Below are 14,317 nucleotides of genomic sequence, written 5' to 3' on the forward strand. Positions count from 1 at the left end.
TTCAGTAGAAAGCTATCTGGCTGCACGTTAGCCTAGCTTAGCACAATGAATGGAAGCGGACATGGCCGGTTAGCCTTCGGGAGAGGTGTTAGTTGGACAATGCCTAGGCTAACTGGCACTGTCCGCTTCCATTCATTGTGCTAAGCTAGGCTAACATGCAGCCAGATAGCTTTCTACAGAACGCACAGAGAAGACGGTAAGCTAATTTCCCAAAATGTTGGCTTGTTCCTTTAACTTTACCAACATTACTCACCATTATTATCCTAGAGCTGAAGGCAACGCTTGTAAACCGAGTGAAACCCTGGAGAACAACGTCATCCCGCGCATCATCCTGCCCCTGGCCTGAGAACACACTTTTTGAAAGTGGAAATAAGGAATCTTCGCAAGTCTAATAGGCTACAGAGGCCAAATGCTACTCCGTCTCTCTCTGCCTCTCTCCCTCAGAGTGCACGAGGCTGGTGCTGAAATGCGTCTCTCGGAGTGAGATCATAATGATGGAATGATTCATAATTGATATAAGATTTGACTGCCTTAACTTTTATACGGGTAATATTCATATCTGTTTAAATACTATTTCGTTATTTTCCCGGTTTTGCGTAGCAAGAGGAGCGAGGAATTAAAGGCCAGTCCCAAACACCAGCTTGTCCAAAATATAGGCGTTGTGTTGATGATTGAAGCAAATAGAAACCCTGGCTGATAATTGAAGTTTTACGGTGGTCCACTTTTAAAGCTGCACTATACAGTTTCGGAGAAGGGGGAGTTGTTTGCAGAGCCTGCAAAATACATTTACTGTAATTCTTAGTTATGTTATCATAAATTAAAACAAAATAATTTGTATGCAATATATGATTTCATAAAATGCTGAAATATCAAGTTCTGATGAAGAGTTAAAAGGGATTTGTCAGATTTTTGGAACCCTGACCCTAAACCAGTGCAAAGTCAATGGGGTCAAGCTCTTGTCTGTACAAGTGGACTGAAGACAACTGAAATCTACTTTGTGTGCGATGAGGAGAAGACTTTAGTCTTCAGCTTGTACAGACAAGAGCTTGACCATGTTGATTAGTTAGTTAGTTTGTTGCTAACTAGCTGGAGCTACTGTAGTATGAGGAACAGTATGGATTGTGCTGATAAAGATATACCGATCAACAACATGATTGGTAGCAAACAGGACTAAGGTTAAACTATCCTAAAGTGTTTTTGAAGAAAAACTTAAACCCCCAGTTCCTTTATTTTCCCAACTATGGCGAAAATAAATGATTGGGTTTAGTTCTTATTTATAATTATTTTCCCGTTTACCAGTAATTGTGTCCTTTACAGTGCATTTGTGGGGAGAGGTCAAGTGATGTTTTACAGGAGGATTATATGTTTTGCTAAATATAGCCTATTAAGAGCCACGTTACTAACATTAAAGGAGCAGATGTTGCTGTTGTTATGCCCCCCCCCCCCCCCCGCTACGAGAACGCACTGGAGCTGTTGACGTCAGAGGACCTGTGCTGCAAGCTAAGCTATTTTTTGCGAGCAACCTTTCCTTTTTTAATAGCTACTTTGACAATTCTAAATCCCCTGCCTTATCAGAGAGCGAAGTAGATATTAGAAGATGTTATTCAAGGTAAAGAGCCTGTGTGAACCACAGACAAAGCTAGTTTAATAACCCATTCATTCTCCCATGCCATAGGAGACGGAGTGAATTGCCCTCCCTTACCTGGAGAGGGATTTTATAATAAATAACACATGGCTCTCAGTACAAATACAGTCTGACACTGTTGACCACTAGGAGCTGCCCAGTACAACCACAGTCTGACACTGTTGACCACTAGGAGCTGCCCAGTACAACCACAGTCTGACACTGTTGACCACTAGGAGCTGCCCAGTACAACCACAGTCTGACACTGTTGATCCACAAGGAGCTGCCCAGTACAACCACAGTCTGACACTGTTGACCACTAGGAGCTGCCCAGTACAACCACAGACTGACACTGTTGACCACTAGGAGCTGCCCAGTAGAACCACAGTCTGACACTGTTGACCACTAGGAGCTGCCCAGTACAACCACAGTCTGACACTGTTGACCACTAGGAGCTGCCCAGTACAACCACAGTCTGACACTGTTGACCACTGAGCAACTCCGCTAGAGCAGTTGGAGTTTTGTTTTACACACTAATACTTTCAGTTTGTTGAGGTACTGTAGCAACAGTTTTAACATGGCATGGATGGCAATAGAGAACCTTTACATACCATGTTAAGGCCTTGGGGGAACAATGTCTGGTTATGGAGGTGATTTGAATAAAGGATAAAGGATCATGTCTTGGATGGAGTTGGGGTCAGTTCACTTTAAACAACTCATTGACCATATTCACACGGTGGCCATTTTACTCTTATGTCATGCTCAGGTTGGGATTCCATCTTTCCAAAGGAATCCCAACCCGAGCATGACATAAGAGTAAAAATTGCCACCATGCGAATATGGTAAATTGTAATGGTCCTATAGTTTGTCTTTTTTATTATTGTTCTCATTAAAGCTGTGGTTATTTTGTTTGGCTAAATATCTCCTCTGTGCGTCTTTAATTTATGTGACGATGATTATAGATCCAAGAAAAACACAATGTAAAGGTCAGGCAGAGTGCATAGAAATAGGGTGGAAAGGGCACATCCTGGTGTATTACGCTGCTATCACTTGGCTGCCATAACCTTTTGACAGTGTTGTAACAGAAACTATATTCCCACAGTCGTAAAAATCCTGGAAAAGCTATGACATTTTAAAAATAGGTTTTCATTTTAAATCATGGTCATACGTTTTATGATTTATATAAATACACTAAAAATATGAATTGTAAGAAGTAGGTGAGAATAGGTTGCTTCTTTTGGTATTCCAACCTCGTATCTACAGTAGCCTAAAGCCTTTTGTAACCTTATCCATAACACTAACCCCACCCTTAACATGACCGTAAACATAACGTTAATTTAACCAGGAAAGCCGCGGTGAGACCCTGCTATAAATGGGTTAATGTGAATACATTGCGGATACATTACACCACATGAAGTTACGGAAAGGTTTTGTTTAAAATGTTTATTGTTTGAGCTTGTTGACATAATGCACATGCATAAATGAGCACATACAGTACATATATTATTATTCAAATATACAAGTAAAAAAACTCAAATAGATTGTATACAATATAAAAGGTAAAGAAAATTGCAAACACAGTTTATATATGAGGTCATGGACAGGGGTGTAAAAAGTACCCAGAAATTATACTTAAGTGAAAGTATGAGTACCGTCTCAAAATCGTACTCAAGTAAAAGTCATTATCTGGCTAAAAACACACTTGAGTACAAGTCAAAAAGTTTCTACTTTTAAATGTACTTAAGTACTAAAAAGTAAAAACTTTTTTTCTGACTGTCTATTCTTCTGATAGCAGGTGTTTAATCAAAGAACCCCGCTTTCTAGTCTTGCACAAGGACCAATCAGCATGGGTATGGGCGGGTTCCTTTTCCATTGATGGGGATTTGATTGGCTGTTTTTAAATATAGTGTGGCCGCAGGATTAATAACGTTAGTTCGGCCAGAGAAACAAATATACTAATTAAAATAGTTGGACCTGTGAGATTTGTACTTTGTAGGTCTGCATTTTAAATGTAAGGAGTAAAAAGCATTTTTTTTTCTCTGAAATGTAATTGAGTAAAAGTACAAGTATACAAACCTAATAATACTCGAGTAAAGTACAATTCCCCAAAAGCAGAACTTAAGTATTGTAACGAAGTACAATTACTCAAGTACTTTACACTCCTGACGATAAATCACCAGGACTGAATTTGAAGGGGGGGGGGGGGGGTGCAGCAGTGGGCGTGGCTTACACCAAATGGAGGGGCTGGATCCAGCCAATGAGGAGCCCACATACTGTGCGGTGCACCGTTAATTCAGTCAGTGATTCTGGAGAGAGATTGTTGATATTTGTTAGCATGTGCCAGATTTACCTTCTCACTCCCCTCCCCCTTCCCCCGTCCTGTGCACGAGCAGGAACATCCCGAAGCACACACAGAACACACAGAACAACACAGAACACACAGAACAGACAGAACAACACAGAACAGAACACACAGAACAACACAGAACAGAACACACAGAACAGAACACACAGTCTATATACTACCTACTATGCTAATATGTCTACACTATACCTACTATGCTAATGTGTCTATACTACTACCTACTATGCTAATATGTCTATATACTACCTACTATGCTAATATGTCTATACTACTACCTACTATGCTAATATGTATATACTACTACCTACTATGCTAATATGTCTATATACTACCTACTATGCTAATGTGTCTATATTACTACCTACTATGCTAATGTGTCTATACTACTACCTACTATGCTAATATGTCTATACTACTACCTACTATGCTAATATGTCTATATACTACCTACTATGCTAATATGTCTATATTACTACCTACTATGCTAATATGTCTATATACTACCTACTATGCTAATATGTCTATATACTACCTACTATGCTAATATGTCTATACTACTACCTACTATGCTAATATGTCTATACTACTACCTACTATGCTAATATGTCTATACTACTACCTACTATGCTAATATGTCTATACTACTACCTACTATGCTAATATGTCTATACTACTACCTACTATGCTAATATGTCTATACTACTACCTACTATGCTAATATGTCTATATACTACCTACTATGCTAATATGTCTATACTACTACCTACTATGCTAATAAGTTAAGAAATAATAAGTTGTTATGAGAAAACGGTAATGAAATAATAAAGATGTGGCCGTAAAGACAAGCTTGCACGCACACACACACTAATTTACACACAAACTCACTATAGAGTACACACACACACACTCATTTACACACTGTAGAGTACACACAGACACACAATTTTGAAGAAACTGAAACAATGAAAACATATTCACACATTAAATAAATAATAAACATTAAATAAATGCTGCATTATATAGTGCTTTTATCCAAAGCGCTTTACAATTTGTTCCTCACATTCACACATGGACGGCAGAGGTGCAAGGTGGCGACCTGCTCATCGGGAGAAATTAGGGGTTAAGTGTCTTGCTCGAGGACACTTCGACACGCTGCCCGGGAATCTAACCGGGAACCTCCGGATTACCAGATGACTGCTTTACCTTCCGAGCCACTGTAATACACAATACATTACAGTTTCATCCACTTGAAATGAGTGACTAGCTTATTACTCACTTGTGACATCACAATGAGATCATATTACCTCAGAGTCCTTTTTATCGTGCAAGTGCTTCATGATGAGATATTTTGTTCAGGGTTGGCTGTGTGAGAGAATGAAGTGTCAACTTGAAAAAGTGTATTCCTACATAAAAGTCATAATTCAGGTTCATCCTACATTTCCCACTGATGCGTCTCATACCTCTTTGAGCCAAGTGCTTTTTACGGACACTAAATATTCCAAGTGAGACAGCCGTAGTGAAGTGTTTCATTACAGACTGTCTCTGGTCGTAGTGAAGTGTTTCATTACAGACTGTCTCTGGTCGTAGTGAAGTGTTTCATTACAGACTGTCTCTGGTCGTAGTGAAGTCTTTCATTACAGACTGTCTCTGGTCGTAGTGAAGTGTTTCATTACAGACTGTCTCTGGTCGTAGTGAAGTGTTTCATTACAGACTGTCTCTGGTCGTAGTGAAGTGTTTCATTACAGACTGTCTCTGGTCGTAGTGAAGTGTTTCATTACAGACTGTCTCTGGTCGTAGTGAAGTGTTTCATTACAGACTGTCTCTGGTCGTAGTGAAGTGTTTCATTACAGACTGTCTCTGGTCGTAGTGAAGTGTTTCATTACAGACTGTCTCTGGTCGTAGTGAAGTGTTTCATTACAGACTGTCTCTGGTCGTAGTGAAGTCTTTCATTACACACTGTCTCTGGTCGTAGTGAAGTGTTTCATTACAGACTGTCTCTGGTCGTAGTGAAGTGTTTCATTACAGACTGTCTCTGGTCGTAGTGAAGTCTTTCATTACAGACTGTCTCTGGTCGTAGTGAAGTCTTTCATTACAGACTGTCTCTGGCCGTAGTGAAGTGTTTCATTACAGACTGTCTCTGGTCGTAGTGAAGTGTTTCATTACAGACTGTCTCTGGCCGTAGTGAAGTGTTTCATTACACACTGTCTCTGGTCGTAGTGAAGTCTTTCATTACAGACTGTCTCTGGCCGTAGTGAAGTCTTTCATTACAGACTGTCTCTGGTCGTAGTGAAGTGTTTCATTACAGACTGTCTCTGGCCGTAATGAAGTGTTTCATTACAGACTGTCTCTGGTCGTAGTGAAGTGTTTCATTACAGACTGTCTCTGGTCGTAGTGAAGTCTTTCATTACAGACTGTCTCTGGTCGTAGTGAAGTCTTTCATTACAGACTGTCTCTTGTCATAGTGAAGTCTTTCATTACAGACTGTCTCTGGTCGTAGTGAAGTCTTTCATTACAGACTGTCTCTGGTCGTAGTGAGACGACACCTATTGTTTACTATGTTTTGTTATATGAATTGTTGAAAAGTGAACTATGCTCTGAATATTTGCGTTTGCTTTGTCCATTTTGGACGTAGCAGGTAGCCTTAGCAGGAGGCTGTATGAATGATATCTTCAGATATCTATACTGGGAAAATGTTGTATAATTGTTGATTAATAATGCCGTCTTTTTCCGTGCCATATTTGATTGACTGTGGTCTACCTTTTGGGTCACGTTGTGTATGTCTGAATAATTGTGTTTTTTAAATTTTTATTAAAAATCTAAAATTATATATTGGTTGTCGATTTAACTTCATGTTACTTATGATGTAGTACGACAACAACAATCATCATCATAAACAGAACTTCTGACCTCATAAGGATCAAGGAATCTATAAAAGAAGGAAGGGTCATCACGTCAACGTGAAATGCACATTTGGTGCGAAGTGTGGGAACGTTCAGTTCGGCCGACGTTGAGTTGAATGGGATTGGCCGTCTCTTCGTTTATGACCTGTCATTTAAACAGGTTATTATTACCAGAATCATTGGCAATTTGTTGCTTTGTTAACTAGCTAACGTTTGATATATTGATTGATGTATATATGGTGGTATATTTAGAATTTTAATACAGGCTTCAATAAAAACTGGCACCAAAGTCCTGACACCAAGCAGAGAATAGAACACTGGTATTTTGACGTGACGATGACCCTTCCTTCTTTTATCGTTTCCTTGTAAGTGTAAGTGACACCAAGACCATGAAGATGACCTGGAACCAACTGGAGGGAACGGCTCAGGACAGAGATGCCTGGAGATCGCTTGTTGACGATGGCGGCCTATGCCCCAGAAGGGGTAGTAGGCGTAACTGCAAACTTGTAAGTGTAACAGAAAAAAGACAAGGAAACTATTTATTTTTATTTTTATTTATACTAACAGGAAATATTGAAAAGTCCTTTATTCTACAATTAGGTGTTGTGAACAAACACATCTACACTACGGAAATAGAGGTACTGCTGGGGAACGTAAACGGACTGAAATAGAGGTACCGCTGCGGAACGTAAACAGACTGAAATAGAGGTACCGATCGGTAAATATCGGTATCGGCCAGAACGGCAATATTAATATCGGCTATTCATCATCATTGTTATCGGATTGGGCACAATTTTCACATCGGTGCATCATGCTGACTGACAGTGCTCATGACCTCAGTAATTATGCTCATGACCTCAAGAACACTGACTTCGGCTCCCACCCGCTCCATTACTTTGGTTCCGTCATGCATGTTCAAGTCATGGTATCCAGCCAGGGCCCAGGGGTGAAGCTCGCCCGGCACGGGGGCCGGGTCCGCTGCCTGCGGGGCGTTGCCAGGAGCATTGTCGGGCACTCTGCCAGCACCTGCCAGCACCTGAGCAGCCCAGAGGTCCCAGTGGGCAGGATCCAGGTGTAGCATATGGTTCGCCGGTTGCACGGGTGCCCCGGCCGGCCAGGCATTGACCATCACCCTCACATCTATGCGAACGACGGGCAGTTGTTGACCGGCAGCTGCGATGATAAGCTTCTGCATGTCTGCTGCCAGGCGAAGGGTGTCTATGGTGGTTTCTCACACAAGTCAAAACTGCAAAAAATAATTAACAGTGGTTAAAATAGTAACAGATAATGAGTCGGTAATGTAAGGTAAATGTAACCTGTAACCAAAATCCCTCATTTGTTCATGTTGTTTTCAATTTGGTGATTTTCTTGGTATTGTCTTAGATTTTCCTATTGCGCCCTCTATTGGTAGAGAATAGGCTGGTTTTCAACACAGTTACATTTTTCAGGAACACTGTCTTTTCGTCTCAACCTGTTTTCTTATACAAACAAATTGTCAGATGCAGTCAGGTTCATTCTTATTTGACTAGGTCAGCTGATGATGGACAGATTATGTTACCACGTCCAAAATCAAATGCTTTAAAGAGGACTGTTGTTTATCGTGCCATCAATCATTGGAATAACTGCCCACTGAACATAAGTAAATTGAATAGTAAAGTGTCTTTCAAATACCACCTGAGAATGCACTACTTAAATATGTGAGCAAAATATTCTGATGTTGATAATGATGTCTACAATGTTTTACTGTTTTTAGATTATCATTGTTAATTGTGATTGTCATATGTATCTCATGTTGTTATGTTTTGTGTGTTCTGTTGTCTTTCTGTGTGGACCCCAGGAAGACTAGCTCGCCACTTAGGTGACAGCTAATGGGGATCCTTTTAAACAATAAACAATTGGCCGCTCTAGTCAGTCTGCACTGAACTTGACTGCGGGAGGTACGTTTCTAATACGGCATAATTGTAACAGGAACGTTATAAATTCTCACTTTGATTTAATTGTTTAAATTTATTATTTTGTAATATCATTGGACCTCATTCACCAACATTGTCATAAGATTCCTCTTACGACAACCACCTTGGAAGGTCGTAAGAGAAAGTCGACGACAATTACCCCCGGATTCACCAACTCGTGGAGAGGCTGTCTTAACTCGCCAAAATGATCACAGTACACTGTACATTGGAATACTGACAAAGCCATACTTGGTCATTTACTGTACAACTGGGTTAGGACATTTGTAGGGGCCAGTTTCGAATTGCAGTCTCCCGTAGGTGTTCTTTGAGAGTGGTTTTGAAAGTGGGTAGTGATTCACATTCCTTTACAGCTTTGGGTAGGGCGTTCCACATTGATGTGGCATAATTGCGAAACGTGTTTAGTCCCTTGTTTGAGCCGAATCTGGGTTTAACATGATTTGTGGAGCTCCCTCTGGTGTTGTGATCATGGTATTCACTGACCTTTGGGAAGCATTTTGACATGTACATGGGTACCTTAGTGGTGTAGTGTATCTTGAAGACCAGGCCCATTGCAAGTTGCTGTACTCTGTCGTCTACTCTAAGCCATCCTAGGTTGTCAAAGTGGGCAGGGGTGAGGTGTGTTCTAGGGGTAAGGTCAAGTAGTAGTCTGACCAGTTTGTCTTCTGATGTTTGTAATCTTTTTTTTAGCGCCTTTGAGGTGCTTTGGTACCATGAGGTGCAAGCATAGTCGTAGGTCCCTTGAATGAGTGCTCCTGCGGCAGGAGTCCTGCCAGAGTCTTCAGGGTATTCTTGTTTACCAGAGAGGAGATCCGGTATAATAATCTAGTTCGTTGGTTGACTTTTTTTATTACATTGGTTGCCATTTTGTCACAGGAAAGATTTGCCTCTAGGATGGAAGGAACCCAGGTATGTAATTTCATCTTTCCTTGTGACAATATTGTCACCCACTGTAACTGAGAAGCCGTGGGTCTTGCTGAGTTTGTTATTTGATCCAAATAGAATGGACTCTGTTTTACCCATGTGTAATGATAGTTTGTTATCAGCGAGCCAGTAAGCTGGTAAACTAATTTCCCAAAATGTTGGCGTGTTCCTTAAGATGACATTTTATGTATTTTACCATGTTGGCCTTTTCGTCGGACATAACATGGCAACATAGCCAAACTATTTGACATATCTTGGGGCGAGTGGGGAGAGATAATATCTATATTAATATATATTATATGGACAACGATAGAGGCTACCCGTACTTGAAAACAATGTCAGCCCAAAACGCGCAATCTAAAGATTCCCGCTTCTTACTAGTGTATGCATACCATGTCATATCTAATCGGGTTTTTTAGATTACTAAATATAGAGGAATACTCGTGTATATATATATGTTCTAAAATAAGTATAATTTCATGCCACTTAAGTTAGTTAGTGCCGCTCATGCTAACTGCTCAGCTCTGCTTCTTCGAACTACTAACAGCGAAAACGAAAGTGAAAGTTCTCCCGCAGCAGCTGGGCATAAGAGGATCATACCATTATGTCTCCAAACACGGATTACTTTAAAAGGGAGTAGGGTCCAGCTGCATCCCCGGAGATTGTTAAAAGGAGGTGCCAGTTCATTCAAGTCAATTGATTTATTTCCTTAAATTGCCTGTGACTGTCAGCAGAGGGCGCCAACCTCTCTGGACCACTATCTGGGGAATATGACCATTGATTGATTGATTGATTGATTGAAAACTTTATTAACAGATTGCATAATGGGTAAAATACAGTACAGCTCAATACACACAATTGTTAAGGGGATGCAGACCACAGAAAGACTTTTGTCTTGTTTACATCAGGGTCCCCCATTTTCAATTCATCATAACATATATGACATCCATGACACACAGATTGACAGTACCATATCCATGTCTGTTAGGAATCCAGGTAAGAATGTTGAGTTCAAGTATGGCATGGAAGAATGGAGACGGAGAGGGTGCTGCTCTTCTCGAATATGTGTTATTTTTATTATCAGAAACACTTTGAGCGATAACAATACTGTACCAGGTAAAGCAGGTAGTAGTAATAAGGAAGGATACTTAGAAGGACAACTTAAATAACAAGAGAGAACAGGGCGGTGAGAGATCCGACTTCTCGACCTAAAGCAAAGAAATTAAATCATGATAACGGGCGAGATATCCGACTTCTGCTCATGGACGGCTGTTCCCGGTAACACTGCTGAAGAACCGACAGGGAGAGAGGGGCAAAGTATTACTACTACCGTAAATCCTCTAATAGTGGAGGGTACTTGAATAAAGGACGGGCCTCTTATATAAGCCGGGGGTATGGAGACAAATACAGGCCGGCTTCCAATATAAGGTAGCAAAAAAAAGTAATTTTTCGTGCCGTGATATAGAATGAGATAAACTCTTGCCAATGCAAATTAAGTGCTGCCTCCCGCTACACTAAATCCATTAACGTTTCCCTCTCGCTGGCGTTAGCTTTAGCGTTAGCTAACGTCGTCACATCTAGATCTGTGGTGTCGGCTGGATGACGGCGGCTTTGTTTTGCAAACGTTAACGTTGGCAGGCGGGGCTGGCGTTGTCCAGTCGGCATCACAGATCATGATGGCTATGATAGCGTCAGCTAAAGCCACTGCATGTTATCATCAACTCGATTAGACTGAGGAAGTCGAGAAGGTAGGTACCACACGCTAAATCGTCCCCGGACCCCGCAAACCTATAGACAGTTCCAACTTCAGTGTGTGAATTACGTTAATCCACCACAGTTTCACCCTGACAAAGCAAATACTCATGTGATCTGTATATTTATGTCTAAATAAAATCAATCACAATTACAATTGGCCAGTTTGTGAAATTAAGGCCTGCCTCTTATATAAGCCGGGTGCTCTTTGCAGCTGAGGTAAATACAAGACCTGTCCTATATTTGAGGATTTACGGTATAAAGGAACGTCGGGTGGACCCTCATAGAGGCTGGGAGCCGCAGCCGCAGCCTGTAAGCCACAGGGTTCATCCGACGAACCACTCTAAATGGTCCTATGAAGCGGGGAGCTAGTTTCCTGGATTCCACCCGGAGAGGGAGATCACGGGTGGAAAGCCAAACCCGCTGCCCAGGACGGAAAACCGGAGCCGGACGCCGCTTACGGTTAGCCTGGTGCTGAGCCTTAACCGAGGCCTTCCACAGCGCCGTCCGAACCCGGTTCCACGTCCTGCGGCAGCAAACCACGTGGGCCTGGACCGATGGTACCTCAGCCTCCTGCTCCTGTTCGGGAAACAGAGGAGGTTGAAAACCATATTGACACTTAAAGGGAGACATACCAGTAGAGGAGGAGAGGAGGGTATTATGCGCGTACTCCGCCCCCCAGGCCAACCTCCTACTCCAAGTTGCCGGACACCCGGCAACGTAACACCTCAGGACGCCCTCCAGATCCTGGTTGACGCGCTCCGTCTGCCCGTTCGACTGCGGATGAAACCCAGACGACAGGCTGACGGAGGCACCGAGGCTGGAGGCAAATGCCTTCCAGAACCTGGAGGCGAACTGAGGGCCCCGGTCAGACACAATATCCACTGGAAGCCCGTGGACCCGAAAGACGTGCTGCACCACCAGGTCAGCAGTCTCTCGAGCCGAGGAAAGTTTGGGGAGGGGAATGAAGTGGGCCTATGTGATGTGTATACTATGTGGGGATTGAACTGTGTATATTGCAAGGGTTAAATCAAATCAAATAAAATCAAATCAAATTTATTTATAGGGCCCGACAACACACGTTAATGTCCCCATGGGCCGTACAGATCTTCTTTAAACAAGTCAAGAAGAAAACATAACAATAAGTCAAGAACAGAACAAGAACACCATAAGGTCCAACACATTTTTAGATGGATGCAAATAAATGAAAGAATGCAAGCACTCCCAGACATACCCCACGCGAAGGTAAGGAAAAACTCACTAAAACCTAACAATAGGGAAAAAAGCTCCACAGGCTGTTTGGAGGAGAGAAACCTTAGAAGGGCCATTCAAGGGGGGATCTCCCTTCTTAGATGTTGGTGATAGTAGTGTTGCAGACGGACAGTTGGTAAGCATGCACTCATGATGTATGATGATGTATGTTATTGCTAATGTGTTTGTACTTGTGTTTTAATCTTTTTTGTACTAGCCCATTGTTTCTGGCAGGGGGACTGCCAATGGAAACTAGCCTTTTGGCTACAATTGGGTACATTACATTTTATTTTATAAAATGTTCCTTGAAATGACGTTGTCCCTCTCTAACAAATAAATTAAAACTGAAACTGAACCATAAGTATTCCCTCTCCTTCTCTCACACACACACACACACACACACACACACACACACACACACACACACACACACACACACACACACACACACACACACACACACACACACACACACACACACACACACACACACACACACACACACACACACACACGAATGCTTCACACTGTACCTACACAGGGCCCTCAAGAATCTTTGGCACCCTGCGGGTAAAAGGCGGTGCAAAGATGTAATTGGTGTTTACCAGCTTGATCGTACACTCAAAGAAAATAAATAGCTAAATGTTGTTTTCTTCTCAAAAACATACATTGTCATTCTGAGAAATTATTATGAATATGCCGACGCTCCCTCAATACACTGGGATGGGACTACGGGGTGTACAGTGGACTGCCGAATACTGCATTTTAAAAGCTTTAAATCAAAACAGTATTTATAGATCAGATTTTATGAAGAAGAAGTTTCGGAGACACGCCTGTTTTTGAAAATAAATGAAGAACTAAAAGATCTTGAAACATTTCTTTCTTTGAACCATTTTAACTCAATGAACTGCTCGATTCCGCTCATATTTGGAGTACAAGATCAAGCTGATGAACGACAATGACATATTCTCACAGCCTTTTTGATTCATATTCATAGGGTGGTACACTATACTAATATAGGGTGTATTGTACAATCGCCATCTCTCTTCTTACTCTCTCACACACACACACACACACACACACACACACACACATGCACACTCTTACTCACGCCAGCCCCAGCCGGGTCTGTAAACGCATCCATTCAGTGTCCTGTCTCCTTGTCCCCACGCAGGAGAAACATGTCATGTGCAGTCAAATTGACCTGGCAAAGCCCGGGCCAAGCAAATTCCATTGTTGGGCAGCTCTGCTCCCTCACACACACACACACACACACACACCTACACACACACACACACACACACACACACGCACACGCACACACACACACACACACACACACACACACACACACACACACACACGCACACACACACACACACGCACACACACACACACACACACACTGGTAACACAGGCACATGAGCCCCTGCTTCTATATGCATTCATTCAGCAGCCTGTTCAGAGACAAACACACAAACACACACACACACACACACGCGCAGACACACACACACACACACACACACAC

Source organism: Notolepis coatsorum (assembly GCF_963971535.1).
Source record: "Notolepis coatsorum genome assembly, chromosome: 12".
Lineage (NCBI taxonomy): Eukaryota > Metazoa > Chordata > Actinopteri > Aulopiformes > Paralepididae > Notolepis > Notolepis coatsorum.